This window comes from Amblyomma americanum, chromosome 8, assembly GCF_052857255.1.
Source record: "Amblyomma americanum isolate KBUSLIRL-KWMA chromosome 8, ASM5285725v1, whole genome shotgun sequence".
NCBI lineage: Eukaryota > Metazoa > Arthropoda > Arachnida > Ixodida > Ixodidae > Amblyomma > Amblyomma americanum.
The window spans coordinates 156,526,243-156,540,308 of NC_135504.1; the positions used below are offsets into that span (position 1 = coordinate 156,526,243).

General features: G+C 44.1%; 1 protein-coding gene across 1 annotated transcript in view; it reads left to right on the top strand.

Moving 5' to 3' along the window:
* The window catches only part of LOC144102121 (uncharacterized), a 288,555-nt gene that overhangs the window by 35,325 nt on the left and 239,164 nt on the right, over positions 1-14,066 (top strand). The gene's annotated exons all lie outside the window — the stretch shown is intronic.

Genomic DNA, 14,066 nt, shown 5'->3' on the forward strand with positions numbered 1-14,066 from the left:
AACATATGAAACGAGGAAGGTCTGGCTTAGACGAAACAGCAGGAACAATCGGCACCGCTGCTGCTGAGTGTGTGTGGAAACTGCTGTCGATGTGGGTTCCTTTCGTAGTCGTCTTGACGTGACGTAGTGGTGACGCAGTGATGAACTGTGCAGAGGCGTTGTGTGCTCGTGATCAACTGGAGCTGGCTGGCGGGAAAAGCAGCGCACGTGCAAGTGACGGGATGAAACCTGTAACATATGAAACGAGGAAGGTCTGGCTTAGACGAAACAGCAGGAACAATCGGCACCGCTGCTGCTGAGTGTGTGTGGAAACTGCTGTCGATGTGGGTTCCTTTCGTAGTCGTCTTGACGTGACGTAGTGGTGACGCAGTGATGAACTGTGCAGAGGCGTTGTCTGCTCGTGATCAACTGGAGCTGGCTGGCGGGAAAGGCAGCGCACGTGCAAGTGACGGGATGAAACCTGTAACATATGAAACGAAGAAGGTCTGGCTTAGACGAAACAGCAGGAACAATCGGCACCGCTGCTGCTGAGTGTGTCATACTACCATACTAAGCCGCACCGATGTAAACCAATTTCCATACTAGGACCTCAAGCCACATATTTAGACTGCACTCCGCAAAGAGTGGCAGCAGGATTGGGACAAACAAATAACAAGCTGCACACAATAAAACCAATGATTGGAAGATATGCCACAGAAAAACAAAATAGATTCAAAGAAGTTGCTCTCAGCAGACTTAGGATAGGACATACACCTCGCACTCACATCTTTTAAGAGATACACCGGCATCACAATGCGAGAAATGTGGAGCCAACACCTCAGTTGTTCACACATTAATCACGGACTGGAAAGAGAAAGACGGCGGCACTTTACAGAGTTGTACACATTTAAAGTAACAATGCACCCTTCGTTATTTTAAGTGATGACCGCATATTTTTATTGGTCAGGGTATTTAAATTTTTAACACATGTTGGCTTTTTACAAGAGATGTCTTATTCTAAGCAACCCCATAGCCCCAGCCTCTCCTCATTGCTGAGGAGAAGACTAAGCTTAGCCGCAGCTGCCAGATGCCTCGCTCTTCTTGCTCAAGCAAGCGCTGTGGTTGAGGCTGCCTGGCCTCATCTTTTACATCTAACGACTCTCACCACACTTTTAAGCGCTATATTCCACTTTAGGCCATTTCACCTGACTTATACACCTTCTCGACAAACTATAGCCATGTGCATACTCACTACCCTTGGGCTCTGTACACCCGGTGAAAATTTTAACCTCTGCCATATTTTAGCCTGAGCCGACCAAAAACTTTGTGTTTGGCGCTGTTTGGCCTTAATGCCCTTGCCCCCCAAAAATCATTATCAAATAGACTGTAATACTGATTTCAGTACCTTTTAGAATTTGGCATCAACTTTCAATTCCAAATTTGTACCTCTAATATGGCACAGTTCTACGAAATCTTCCCAGCACTCTAATCCTGTTTTGTTCGCGCTCTCCAACGCACAGCTGGCAGTGAGAGTCGAAGCAGGAATGGTGTAAAATACCTTCAAGCGGGATGGAACTCGATCCCGCTTGAAGTTTCGAGTGCACTCGGCATACAAGGCTGTTACACGTTCGCACTAAATCCCGATTGATGATTTTTCTGTCAAGACGACATCTGGGGCTTCATACTGACGTAGTTTTACAAATGGTGGAAAACGAATAGGTTTGAAATGAATCACAACTAAACATAAACACTTCTGATTAAAATCCCCATTCTCGTGACGCAGCTACTGCCAGCTTCCCTAACTTACGAGGGAAAATACCATACTACGAGCCCGAGCAAGTGTGCGCTTAGTTTTTCTAGCGAGAGCTACACTACGCTACCCAGTTGAGCATTTCGCCGTGAGCCTGGGAGGCCGATAGTGTGCATGCGCGAAAACAGAGATGCAGCATTCGCGCGGCTCATGACGCCAGAGTTCGCCGCAGCGAGAGCAGCCACGCCTGCCCGACTACGCCCGCCGGCGCCGCGCGTGGATGCGCATGCGCGGTACCGGAGAAGGGCAGCAGGTGCGCGGCGCATGACTTCAGAGCTCGGCCGCCGCTGCGGCCCGGTGTGAGTCGTGTGGATAAACTGCGTATGTGCAGGCTGTGTGCATAAAAGTTGATGTGATACGACTCGGTGTATCACAATCGCTTCGTATGGGGGACGAAAAGGAGACTCCACCGCCGCTATGCGGTGGTATCGTCAGGAGAGCAATTCTTCGGACCAGAAGTCGCCTGGCACGTGACCGCGCTGCAGAGAAAGAATGAACATCAGAAGGCTGAACGAGCGGCGGAGACGTCTGAGCAAAGAGAAGAACGTCTTGCCAAGCGGAGACGCCATGAGGCGGAGCGTAACAAGCGGCGCATAGCAGCTCGCATGGTTCCTTCGCAAGAAAATCACGATGAAGCAATGGCAACAACATCATAATCAACAGCAACTGAAGAGGAGGATGTGAAGGCTCGTAGCATAATTTACCACGCGATTAGACCTGGGGGGAACTGCAGCTATCGCTACGTATATCCTGGCATAGCTGAGCTAAGCCACTGCCAATTGCAGTATGCTTCTCTGGCAGTCACGGGGGGGGGGGGGGGGGGGGGGGTTAATACGTCTATGAAAATGAAGCTGCACAGAATAAAATAAAGGCGTTCTGAAATTTTATAGCAGTCATATAACCTATAACTGTTGGCTATTTCCTGATCACAAGGACGGCAGTCCTCGACCGGAATCGAAAATGTATCAAGCAACCGCTTTCAGATTGACGAAAATCTGGTTCGATTACGATTGGACTAGACGCGTAGCAGCCCCGAATATGCATCAAGTTCGACTCCGATAGATTTGATAGCAACAGAACGTACTCGTGTGACTTTTCTTGTCGCTGCCTAGCTAACAGTGCGGTTCAACACGAAAGTATTAGGAAAGTTTTCTAACGTACATGCACCCAGTGTTGTGTACTAGAAGAGGCTGCGAAACGCGCCTTACTGCATACAGTTTCTGTGCGCTTTTACTGAGAGGAGTTATTAGCTATTATGTTAATAACTAACATTTCTCACTGACCTACAGTCGTGCTGCACCGCTGTGGGAAAAATTTATGCTTGCCATCGTTTATGGTAGTATTATGGTTTGTGGATTTCGGCGCTCTGGGGTAGTCGAAAAAATATTTGCATATATATGAGTACATTAATTTTTCTCAGGCAATAGTTCTTCTTTGTAAAGCTTATTCATATTAGCGAAAAAATTCCTACTTATTTAAAGAACGGGTTAAAGGAAACGGCTAGAACCGCAAAATTTATTCCGATTGGAAGAAGCATGACATATTATATACCCAGTGCACTTCGCATGAGACAAAATTTGTTGAAAATACCGTTGGAAATGGCATTTTACGGAAGGAATTATATATGCCACCTGAGCACACTGCTTGCTTTGAAAGTTCAAATGTGTGTGTAAGATAGTTATCGGGCCACTGTATTAATAAGCCTCAGCTCACTCGCGTCAGTTGCTTCAATAATCTCATTAACAGTGAGACAAAATTGACTCGTCAGATGTCGTCGGGCTTGTACGTAAAGCCTAACAAACAGCTTGGTGGCTCAGGGGCAGAGCGCTCGGCTTGTGTAGCCTGCAGCACACTAGTACACATGGTCACAATTAATGCGAACGTAAGAGTAGCTTCAGTTTGCTATGCGCGCATATTATTAATGCTCATAATACTTCTACTAATGATAATATTATTAATAACAGTACTAACCTACCAGCGCACGTTTAGCATTCTCAGTGGAAATGCGAAGCTGGCCCACTTTTGTTCGGGGCCACGCGGGTTGCGCAGCGCTGTCACTAGATGGCGCCGCTTGGCCAGACGCACGCGACGTTCGATAGAAACCGAGCCAGCGAGGCACGAAGATGACGTCACGATGGCGTGGGGCGCACATTGTGGCTCCACTGTCGTCGCCTCCCTGTTGGATAACTGCAGCCTGCGTATTATGCGAAGGTTCAGTGGGAACACGAAGCTCGCCACTAGCTTGGACATAACGCGGGAAAGAGAGAGTTTGTTGTCAGCAGGGCTAAAACAGTGGCCGGTTGGTTCTGCATCTTGGTTACCGGTACACAACGCTACTGGCCTTTAAACGGGCGAACAAACAAACAAGTGCACACGAAGCGCGAACTCGCAACTGTTTTTTATTGCGAAAGCATTAGATGGCTATGTCGCGTCAGCGAAACCTTTTTCGCACGATTGTTAGAGATAAATGCGAAAAAGAGATAAATGCGAAAAAGTTGGATTGTGTTAGTGCGCGATGAGATCTTGCTGTGGGAAAAATTTCGTTGATAAATTATAGTTAGTTCATTAAGAGCGAAAATTACAATTTGGCTATGTCACGTCAGCAAAACCTTGTTCGCATTATTGTGTCGTCCTGTAAAAATAAACATGAAAAAGTTTTATTTTGTTGCATAGTGCGTGATGCGATCTTGCTGTGAGAAAAATTTGCTTGATGAATTGTATTCAATAAATTAACCGAGAAAACTACACTTTGACTTCACAATAGCCCCGTGTTTCGTGTCAGCATAACTTTCTGCGCACGATTACGTCGTTCTTTGAAGTTAAATGCGCAAAACTTTGATTGTGTTAGGTAGTACGAGATGAGATCTTGCTGTGGGGGATTTTTGGTTTATGAATTGCATTTACTTAATTAAATGCGAAAATTGCACTTGGACGTCACTAGAGCCACGGACGTCGACATATCACCTGGTTGAAAAAACAGCCGCAAACGTCGACATAGCACCTGGACGCAAAAACTAATATGATAAAAAAATAAATAGAAAAGTCAGAACTAAAGAAATAGAGCAGGTACTGCTACCGTGGAAAAAACCCGCTGTCTAGAAAGTTCAATTCTTTCGCATTCCTCCGCGTAACAAGACCTAAGTGCCCTGGTAATTTTTTTAGATGTGTTCATACGTTTTTAGCGTATCCGTTCTCTTGTTTAGCTCACGATGCTGCGCGTGTTCTCGCATCTTTATCCGTTCTTGATTAGGTTCATCTTAGTGGAACGTGTATTGTTGCGAATGTAAAAGACGCACCGCTAACGGCGGCAGTACACTCTAAACAAAAATAGGCCTATATTTGAGCTGTCCTCTAGCTTCTCCCTTTCGGAGAAGGGAGTGCAGTAGAAGACAATAACTTTCTAGTTTGGAAGTGTTGGTGTCACATAACATGAGTTTCAGCACACAACCAGACGAGCACGGTGTTGAAGGAAAACAGGAACACACGTGCGCTAACTTCCAACAATTTGTTATGAACCGCAGCGCGGATTTAGAGGCAAGCCGTGGTCTGACATCAGACATGAGCATCCAATAAAATAATGAGTGACAACAAAAATACAGCAATTATTTATGAAACAGCGGGATAGACTCACAAGCTTGACGCCCCCTACAGGCCAATTATTTCCCTAAACGGCACTTGGCAAAAATCTGTTGCCGTATTTCTTCAGGAAAAGCTCAGCCTTTTACACACTAATGATCTGTTCCAGGTGAGCTTCGTCACTGATTTGGATTACATCAAGACGTGAGCTCTAAAAGAGTCTCAAAGGCTTTTCTGTAGTTGTTAAGAATCTGGTCTATACGTTACCGCAATCTAGCATGCTTTTGTGCGTTCAACGCTATATCGAGAGGTTTGAAAATGTAGCTTTTCAGAATGCGACCAAAACGTCGAGCAGTGGCTTTTTAGAACTTCTTAATCTCTATCTTCGGTATAATTTTTTTTTCAGTTGGACGGATGGCCTTATCTGCAAAACAAAACGATGGAATTGGTATAGGTTCCTGTATTCGTATAGGTATCGCCCCATTCTCAGTGAGTGTGTCTTTGCCACAACTTGACAGGGGCCTTAGCTGGCGCCTTGCTGAATTTAATGTGATCATCACCATCATCATCATTGTCAGCCTCACCACGCCCTCTGCAGGGCTAAGGTCTTCCTCTTGTCTCTCCAATTAACCCTGTAGTTTGCCAGCTGCGCCCACATTATGCCTGCAAATTTCTTAATCTCATCCGCACACATAACTTTCTGCCGCTCCCTCCTATAATTGCCTTTTCTTGGAATCCACTCCGTTACCCTTAAGGACATGCGGTTATCCTGCCTTCGCACTACATGCCCTGTCCAGGGGGTGAAAGGTCGGACACCACCGAGCGGCCGTGAATCACAGACGGGAGCGCCATTTTCTCCCTCAGATACGTTCGTAACGGTTGGCGGCGCAGTTACAGCGTGTTAATCTCTATGACAACAGATGACTGAAACACGCAGAGGGGCGGGAGGGGGGAGTGTTCGAATGACATCTCCTTCACGCCACGACTAGTGCACAATTGGGCCCGCAAAGGGAGGAAGGTGGATTTATCTTTGTCCGCCTGCTGTCCGTGCGGCTGCGCTCTGCGTTTTACTTGGTTTTTTGTACACCCTTCCTTTGCTCTTCTGGCATGTTAAAACTGATTGTGCTGACCGTCAACAATGGTAACCGCGCAGCGCTGGGCCAACGTACGGAGAACAGAGAATATATTTCCCATGGTTTTGTTGACATATATACTTCCCCTTACTTGGAGACCAAAAAAGACTTTTTCAAAATACACTATATGTCTGTGTTACATCATACCGTTGAATATACATAATGTTTGTGGACGCAACAGAGTAGTTAAGTTTATCTCAAATGGCGCGGCTGACATTGTCAGTAGATCATTTCGTGCATCAATCACGCAACATACGTGCGATCATTCCGTGCATACTGTGCACGCAATACAGAAGAATCAGTCTGTGCACATTGAGTGCACGCGATTTAGTCCATGCGTGCTGTACCTTACAAATAAAGATAATTGCAAAAAAAAATTTCAGTAATTATGCAAACGCGTGCCAGCAAACCACTATCACATAGCAGCCTTCACTGTCCACGCTAATATTCACGATATCAACAGAATTAAGTTAACATAGACCTCCATAATCGGTTCCATGAAGTGCCGTCTCTTCTGCGGACTAAACACGATGAATGCTTCGTCAACGGCAATGTTTAAATCATAGTTCATGATCTACGGCGCCGAAATGAGCGATGGCTGCCGAGAAAGCGACCGCAGTGCCACTTCCCGCCCGATCGATATTGGTCTTGCTTCACTCTTCACAATTTCAACGGTCACAACCGGAAAATAAAGTATTCTAGCAACACGGACATCACTAACACAAGAAGGAACAAGATGCCAAAGTATAAATATGTGGCTGGCGCCATGAACCAGGTGACTCACGAAGTTCGCGAAACACACAACGGATGCGCGGCTGGTGACAAAGTAGCCCGGGTCAGAAATTTAAAAGGGATAAAGAGAGAGAGAGAGATCTCTTCTTTCAGAACCTTACTGCGGTTAGATCGTGTTCTTTACTACCGACACGAGCGTTAATTCCTCCTTCAGTTTACTTTCATAGTGCTACCCTGACCAGTTACGGCTTCTGCGGAGGTTTTTCAAGTTAACCAGGGCGGAAGTCCATGCCGAAACAAATTTTTCTCCTCTTGATTTCGAGAATAGTGTCATAACACGCGTTTGTTCCTCACCCACTCTGCTCACTTGCGGACTCCTAGCGTTACACCTCATCATTTTCATCATCATCATCATCAACCTCACTACGACCACTGCAGGCCAAATGAATCTCGCATGTCCCTCCAATTAATCCTGTGCTTTGATAGCAGCGCCCAGCGTAAGCCCGCAGACTTCTTAATCTCAACCGCCCACCTAACTTTCTGCCGCCCCTTGCTACGCTTACCTTGGCTTGAAATTCACTCTTTTGCCCTTAAGGACCAGATATTATCTTGCCTTCGCATTACATTCCCTGCCCAAGCCCAAACCCAAGCCAAGGATGTCATTAACCCGCGTTTCTTCCACCACGCACTCTGCCAGCTTCCGGTCTCTTAGCGTTACACCTATCATTTTTATTTCCATGGCTCGCTGCGTTGTCCTTAACATGTGCTACGTCATTTTCTTTGGCCAAGTTTGTGCCCCGTAGGTGACTACTTCTAAGATACAGCTTTTGTATACTTTTCTCTTGAATGATATTGGTAAACTGCCATTCATGATCTGAGAGGACCTGCCATATACGTTCCCCCCCCCCCCCCCCCGCCGTTCTTACACTTTTATTTATTTACCTCTCATGATTCGCATCAGCGGCCACTACCTTCCCTAAGTAGTCGTATTCCTTTACCGCTTCCAGCACTGCTATTTCATTGCTACATTGTTGAACATCATTACTTTGGTTTTCTGCATGTTAGTTTTAGACCCACTGTTCTGCTCGGCCTCCCTAATTCGTTTATCATGCTTTGCACTTTATCTCCTGAGTGGCTCAGCAAGGCAACGTCATTGGCGAGATCGTATCTCTTTACCTGACGCCCTTCCTTATTGCAATTTTATTGCTGATTTATGGAGGACTACGGTAGCTGTGCAGTTGCTAAAGCCCACTTCCAGTAATTTCAAATAAGGCTCTTCTACACCCTGGTTCCGCAATGGCTGCATGACTGCCGAGGTTTCCACTGAGTCGAATGCTTTCTTGTACTCAATGAAGGCTATATATAGAGGTTGGTTATATTCTGCGCATTTCGCTGTCACCTGTTTGATAGTGTGAATATGATATCTTGTGTAATATCCTTTACGAAGGCCTGCCTGATCATATGGTAGATTGAAGTCTAAGGTTGCCCTGAATCTATTAGCGGTTACCTTAGTAAATACATTGTAGACAACGGACAGTAAGCTGATCGGCCCCTCCAATTTTTCAAGTCCTTGGCGTCTGCTTTCATATGAATTAAGATAATGTTAGCGTTCTTCCAAGATTCTGGTACGGTCCAGGTCATAAATCATTGCGTATAGAGTGTGCCTAGTTTTTCAAGCACAATCTCCCCTCCGTCCTTCAACCGATCTGCTCCTGCCTGATGTTGACTGGTTGCTTTTGCCTTTTGCATTGCTCATAAAGCTTTCGTTACTGACGGGATAACGCATTGCTCTTCGCTACTGTCTCTCTCATTTATGTTGTGATTACTTTGACAGATTTATATATTTGTGAGAACTCTTCAGCTACTTTAGATGTCTTATCCATATTGCTAATGGCATTGCCCTTCTTATCTCTTAACGCAAAGATATGGTTTTTGCCTATGCCTAGCTTCCTCTTCGCCCCATTTATGCTACTTCCCCTTCTTTACAGCACGCTCAATTCTCTACACATTAAACATCCTTGTGTCGGCTACCCCCCCACCCCCCCCTGCACTTATTAACTTCGATAGCTCTGCTAGTTCTATCTTGTCTCCAGGGCTAGACGCCCTCATGCATTGGCGCTCATTATTTAGATCTATTGTTTCCTGACCACCTACTTTTACGCCGCACTCCATAATGATAGCAGTGAGATTATCATGCTATGTTTTAGCATTAAGATCGTCTGCTTCAGTTAAAGCTCAATATCTATTCTGCAGCGAAATCCTGAATTCCTCTACTTTCCCTCTTAGCGCTAACTCTTTAATGGGCTTTCGCTTCACTAGTTTATTCCGTTCGCGCTTCAAAACTAGAATTTCATGTTCCATTCCCTAGCTCGCTGATTTCTCCTTAAGGTGGACCCTTTTCGTTGTCCTCCACGTTTCTGACCATTAAGTACCGATAAGCATACAGCTATTGAATACTTTTCTCTTAACGGATATATATATATATATATATATATATATATATATATATATATATATATATATATATATATATATATATATAAAACTGGTATTCATGATCGGCAAGAACCTGCCAAATGCGCTCCATCCCATTCTTGTACTTCTAGTTATTTCCTTCTCATGATGCGGATCAGCGGTCGCTATCTGCGCTAATCAGACGTATTCTCTTACCACTTCCAGCACCTTGCTACCATTGTGAACTGCTGTTCCCTCGGGAAACATTTGAACTTTGGTTTTGTGCATGTCAATTGTTAGACCCAGAGAGTTCAGCTCTGCCTTTCTAATTCATTTATTGTGTTTTGCAGTTCATCTCCTGAGTGACATAGATAGCAATATCATCTGCCAAGCGCGGATTACTACCTCCAACTGTCCCCAATGCAGGCCTTGGAGTGGTCCTGTAAACAGGCAGTGAATAGCATTGGCGACATCGTGTCTCCCTGCCTGATACGCCTACTTAGTCGTTACAGATTTCAGTATTGTCACACAAGACTCTTCTAGACCCTGATTCAGCAATACCTGCATGACTGCTGAGGTTTCTATTGATTCAAATGCTGATTAAAAGGGCCCCTTCGGCCGCCGCGATAGCTCAGTGGTTATGGCACTCGGCTGCTTACCCTAAAGTTGCGAGTTCGATCCCGGTCGCAATGGTCGAATTTCTATGGAGGCAAAATTCTAGAAAGCCGTGCACTGTGCGATGTCAGTGCACGTTAAAGAACCCCAGGCGGTCGAAATTTCCGGAGCCCTTCACTACAGCGTCCCTCATAGCTTGTGTCGCTTTGGGATGTTAAACCCCCATAAACCATACAAGGGCCCCTTCTATTTATCATTGACATTAATGGCGTGATCGAAGTTATTGCGTGCTGTACTCGGTCATCAATAATCCTGGCGAGCAGCAGGTTTTGAACAACACATATTCTATATTTTGTGGGTAGAGTGAAGAGTGGCAAACGGCCATTAATATGAGAAAAAAAACTGTAACCATGGCGTTTACTATCAAGAAAAAAACGTTGCGTTTCAGTTTATGTAATACCTTGGAGTCACCTTCACGTCCAACTTAAAATGGTCCCCTCACGTTGACACCATATGCGCTAAAGCACTGAGAAAACTTCAGTACTTAAAACGCACACTAAAAGCTCAACTACAGAATGCTAATTAACTTTTAGAAAACTCTCGTGCGGTACATTCTTGAATACGCTTCAGTTGTTTGGTTCCCGCACTGCGCTTGTAATTTTGGCGAACTATAATCTATTCAACATAAGCGAGTCAGATTTATTCTCGTCGTTGCTGCCGTCACTTTTCACCTTCGTCAAAGGCTAATGAATTATCGCTCCAGCCACTATTGTACAGGCCTGTGTGTGACCGTATTGTCATTTTGCACAAGATCGCCTACCAAATGTCACCCATTGCAGCTCCTATCACATTATCGCTGATTCTTGGTATAGAACACTACGCACTCGCCACTTGAACAGTGAGCCTTCTCGTGGTTTTTAGCCAGTTTCATGTTTTCTGTTGTTCCAAAGCACTATTTGCGTCTAACCTGGCGTAGTAGTAGCAGCAGCAGTAGTAGTAGTAAACTTTATTGATGGAGTTATTTAAGCGGTCAGGCAGGGTTGTGGCTTCCATTTGGGAGTGACTTCCTCTGCTCAACCAGCACTCCTTTCGTGACATGACATTTCAGAGCAGATTTCAGGCACGATAATGCTATGCCTTCTTTGAAAAAGTCATGTCACAAAAGGACTGCTTAAGGCATTGCTGCACAAGTGTGCAGGTTACGCGCTAATGGTTACCCAGATCGTGTCATCTCTAGGGCTTTAGAAAAGCTCCTTAAAAGTGTTAAGAGCGGTAACTCCAATGAAAGGAAGGAGACAAGAAGACTAAGTGCTTTTTGATTATCTGTATTCTTTATACCACAGTAGAGGAGGCAGTCGTTAGCGAAAAGTCTCACTGTAACATCCTTATTAATATCACAAGCAATGTCGTTAATATAGACTAAAAATAAACCTGGACCCAAGGCGGACCCCTGAGGTACACCGGAGGTTACGCTTAATAATTTTGATTTACTGACATGGATTTCGACAAATTAAGATCTCCCGCTTAGATAAGCTGTTATCCAGTGCACAATTTTATGATTAATACCCACTAATAGTAATTTGTTAATTAAATCACTGTGTTGAACTCTGTCTAAAGCCTTTGAAAGGTCAAGATATATTGCATCGATTTGTTTCTTGTCGTTCAGAGCCTTCACGATGTCATTAACTGTCTCTACTAGTTGAGTTACATTTGACAACTGGTGCCGAAAATTATGCTGATTTGGGAAAAGGCTTTTGTTGATTCAAGATGCGTATGGATTGCTTTTGATATTATGGGCTCCAGAAGTTCGCAACAAACGCAAGTTAAAGAGATTGGCCTGTATTTCTCAACGGCCTGTCGGTTTTCATTTTTGTGTACTGGGATCACTTCAGCTGTAAGCCAGTCATTGGGGACCTGTTTCTGTTTGAGTGAGGTTTTGAATGTAATGATCAGATAATAGGTTACCCATTGCGCATTGCTGCGTATTTTAAGTGGTGCTTGGTATGCCGTCCGGTCCGACAGACTTTTTTCATTTATATTTAGTGCAAGAGATAACACTCCTTCGTAATTTAATTCAATATCAGGCATTGTTGATTCTTGTATTTCTGACGATACATTCGATGACGCTGTGTTCTTTGCTGAACACTGCGTCATTACTGAACACTGCGTCAACACAGCCTGAAAAAACTTATTATGAGCGGTCGCAATCACTGTAGAATCGGTGATCACCTGATCACCAATAACAATGTTACAAGGGTTGTTATCCCTCTGTGACAAGTGACGCCAAAATCGATGGGGAGCAGATTTCATGTAATTAGTTAATGTCTCATCATAATACTTCGTTTTGGCTTCTCTCAACATTTGTCGTAAAAGGCTTGAGAAATGAGCGATTAAACTTCATTTTCATGGCACTTTCCTTCTTTGTCGATTAATTCTTCGCTTTAAATGGATATCACGCGAAATCCACGGGTTATGTTTGTTTCTTTTCTTTCGTTTTGTTGGAATTTATGAGCTAACACAGTGGAAGACTATGTCCTTGAATTTTAACCACATGATACTGATGTCACCAAAGATAGATGGTCGATAATACTGGTATCAACCGCTTTGTCAAAATCAGGTACATGGATGACTCTCTCTTTTAGCCTTTCAGATCCAGGCTGTGTACTTATCTGTGCAAAGACGAGTTTGTGATCGGACACACCCTCTTCGACATTTACTTCATAGTTGCCGTTCCGCCCGTCTAGGAACACCAAGTCTAACCTTGTTTTCACATCGCCTGCTACACGCGTACTCTCAGTCACCGTCTGTGTTAAGTCGTTATTAAAGGCAATATCCAGGAGCAATTCACTGCTTTCTGATTCTCTCGTGTTATTTGTCAATGTAGTTAGGTAAAAACCAGATGTATACGTTGTGAGACAAGAAGGGCGATGTCCTTAGCAATACGAACAATATAGTTAAAGTAGCCGAAGAGTTCTACACAAATCTATTCAGTAGACAATGTAATCAGAGCATTAATGAGAGAGACAGTAGCGCTGAGCAATGTGTCAACCCGTCAGTAACGAAAGAGGAAGTAAAGAAAGCCTTATGAGCAATGCAAGGGTGAGGATCAGGTAGCAGCTGGTGAGGATCAGGTAAAGGCAGATCAATTGAAGGACGGAGGGGAAATTGTGCTGGAAAAACTCGCCACCCTGTATACGCAATGCCTTATGACCTCGACTGTACCAGAAGCTCGGAAGAACGCAAACATTATCTTAAATCACAATAAAGGACACTCCAGGGACTAGAAGAATTACAGATAGATCGGCTTACTTTAGTCAACCAAGTGATCAGGCAGACTTTCGTAAAGGATATTCCACAATATATCATATTCACACTATCAATCAGGTGATAGAGAAATGCGCAGAATATAACCAACTCCAATACATAGCCTTCATTGATCACGAGAAAGCATTCCACTCAGTGCAAACCTCTGCTTTCATACAGGCATTGCGGAATCAGGATGTAGAAGAGCCTTATATCAAAATACTAGAAGATAGGAAGATAGGAAGATATATATATATATATATATATATATATATATATATATATATATATATATATATATATATATATATATATATATATATATATATATATATATATATATATATATATATATCTTCTACGTCACACTTGCGGTATTACAGGACGTGCTACGTCCACCGCTATGGACGAGGGTGGCGCTGGTGAACACTCTCAAGGTTCGCTTACACGCTAAACATAAATAG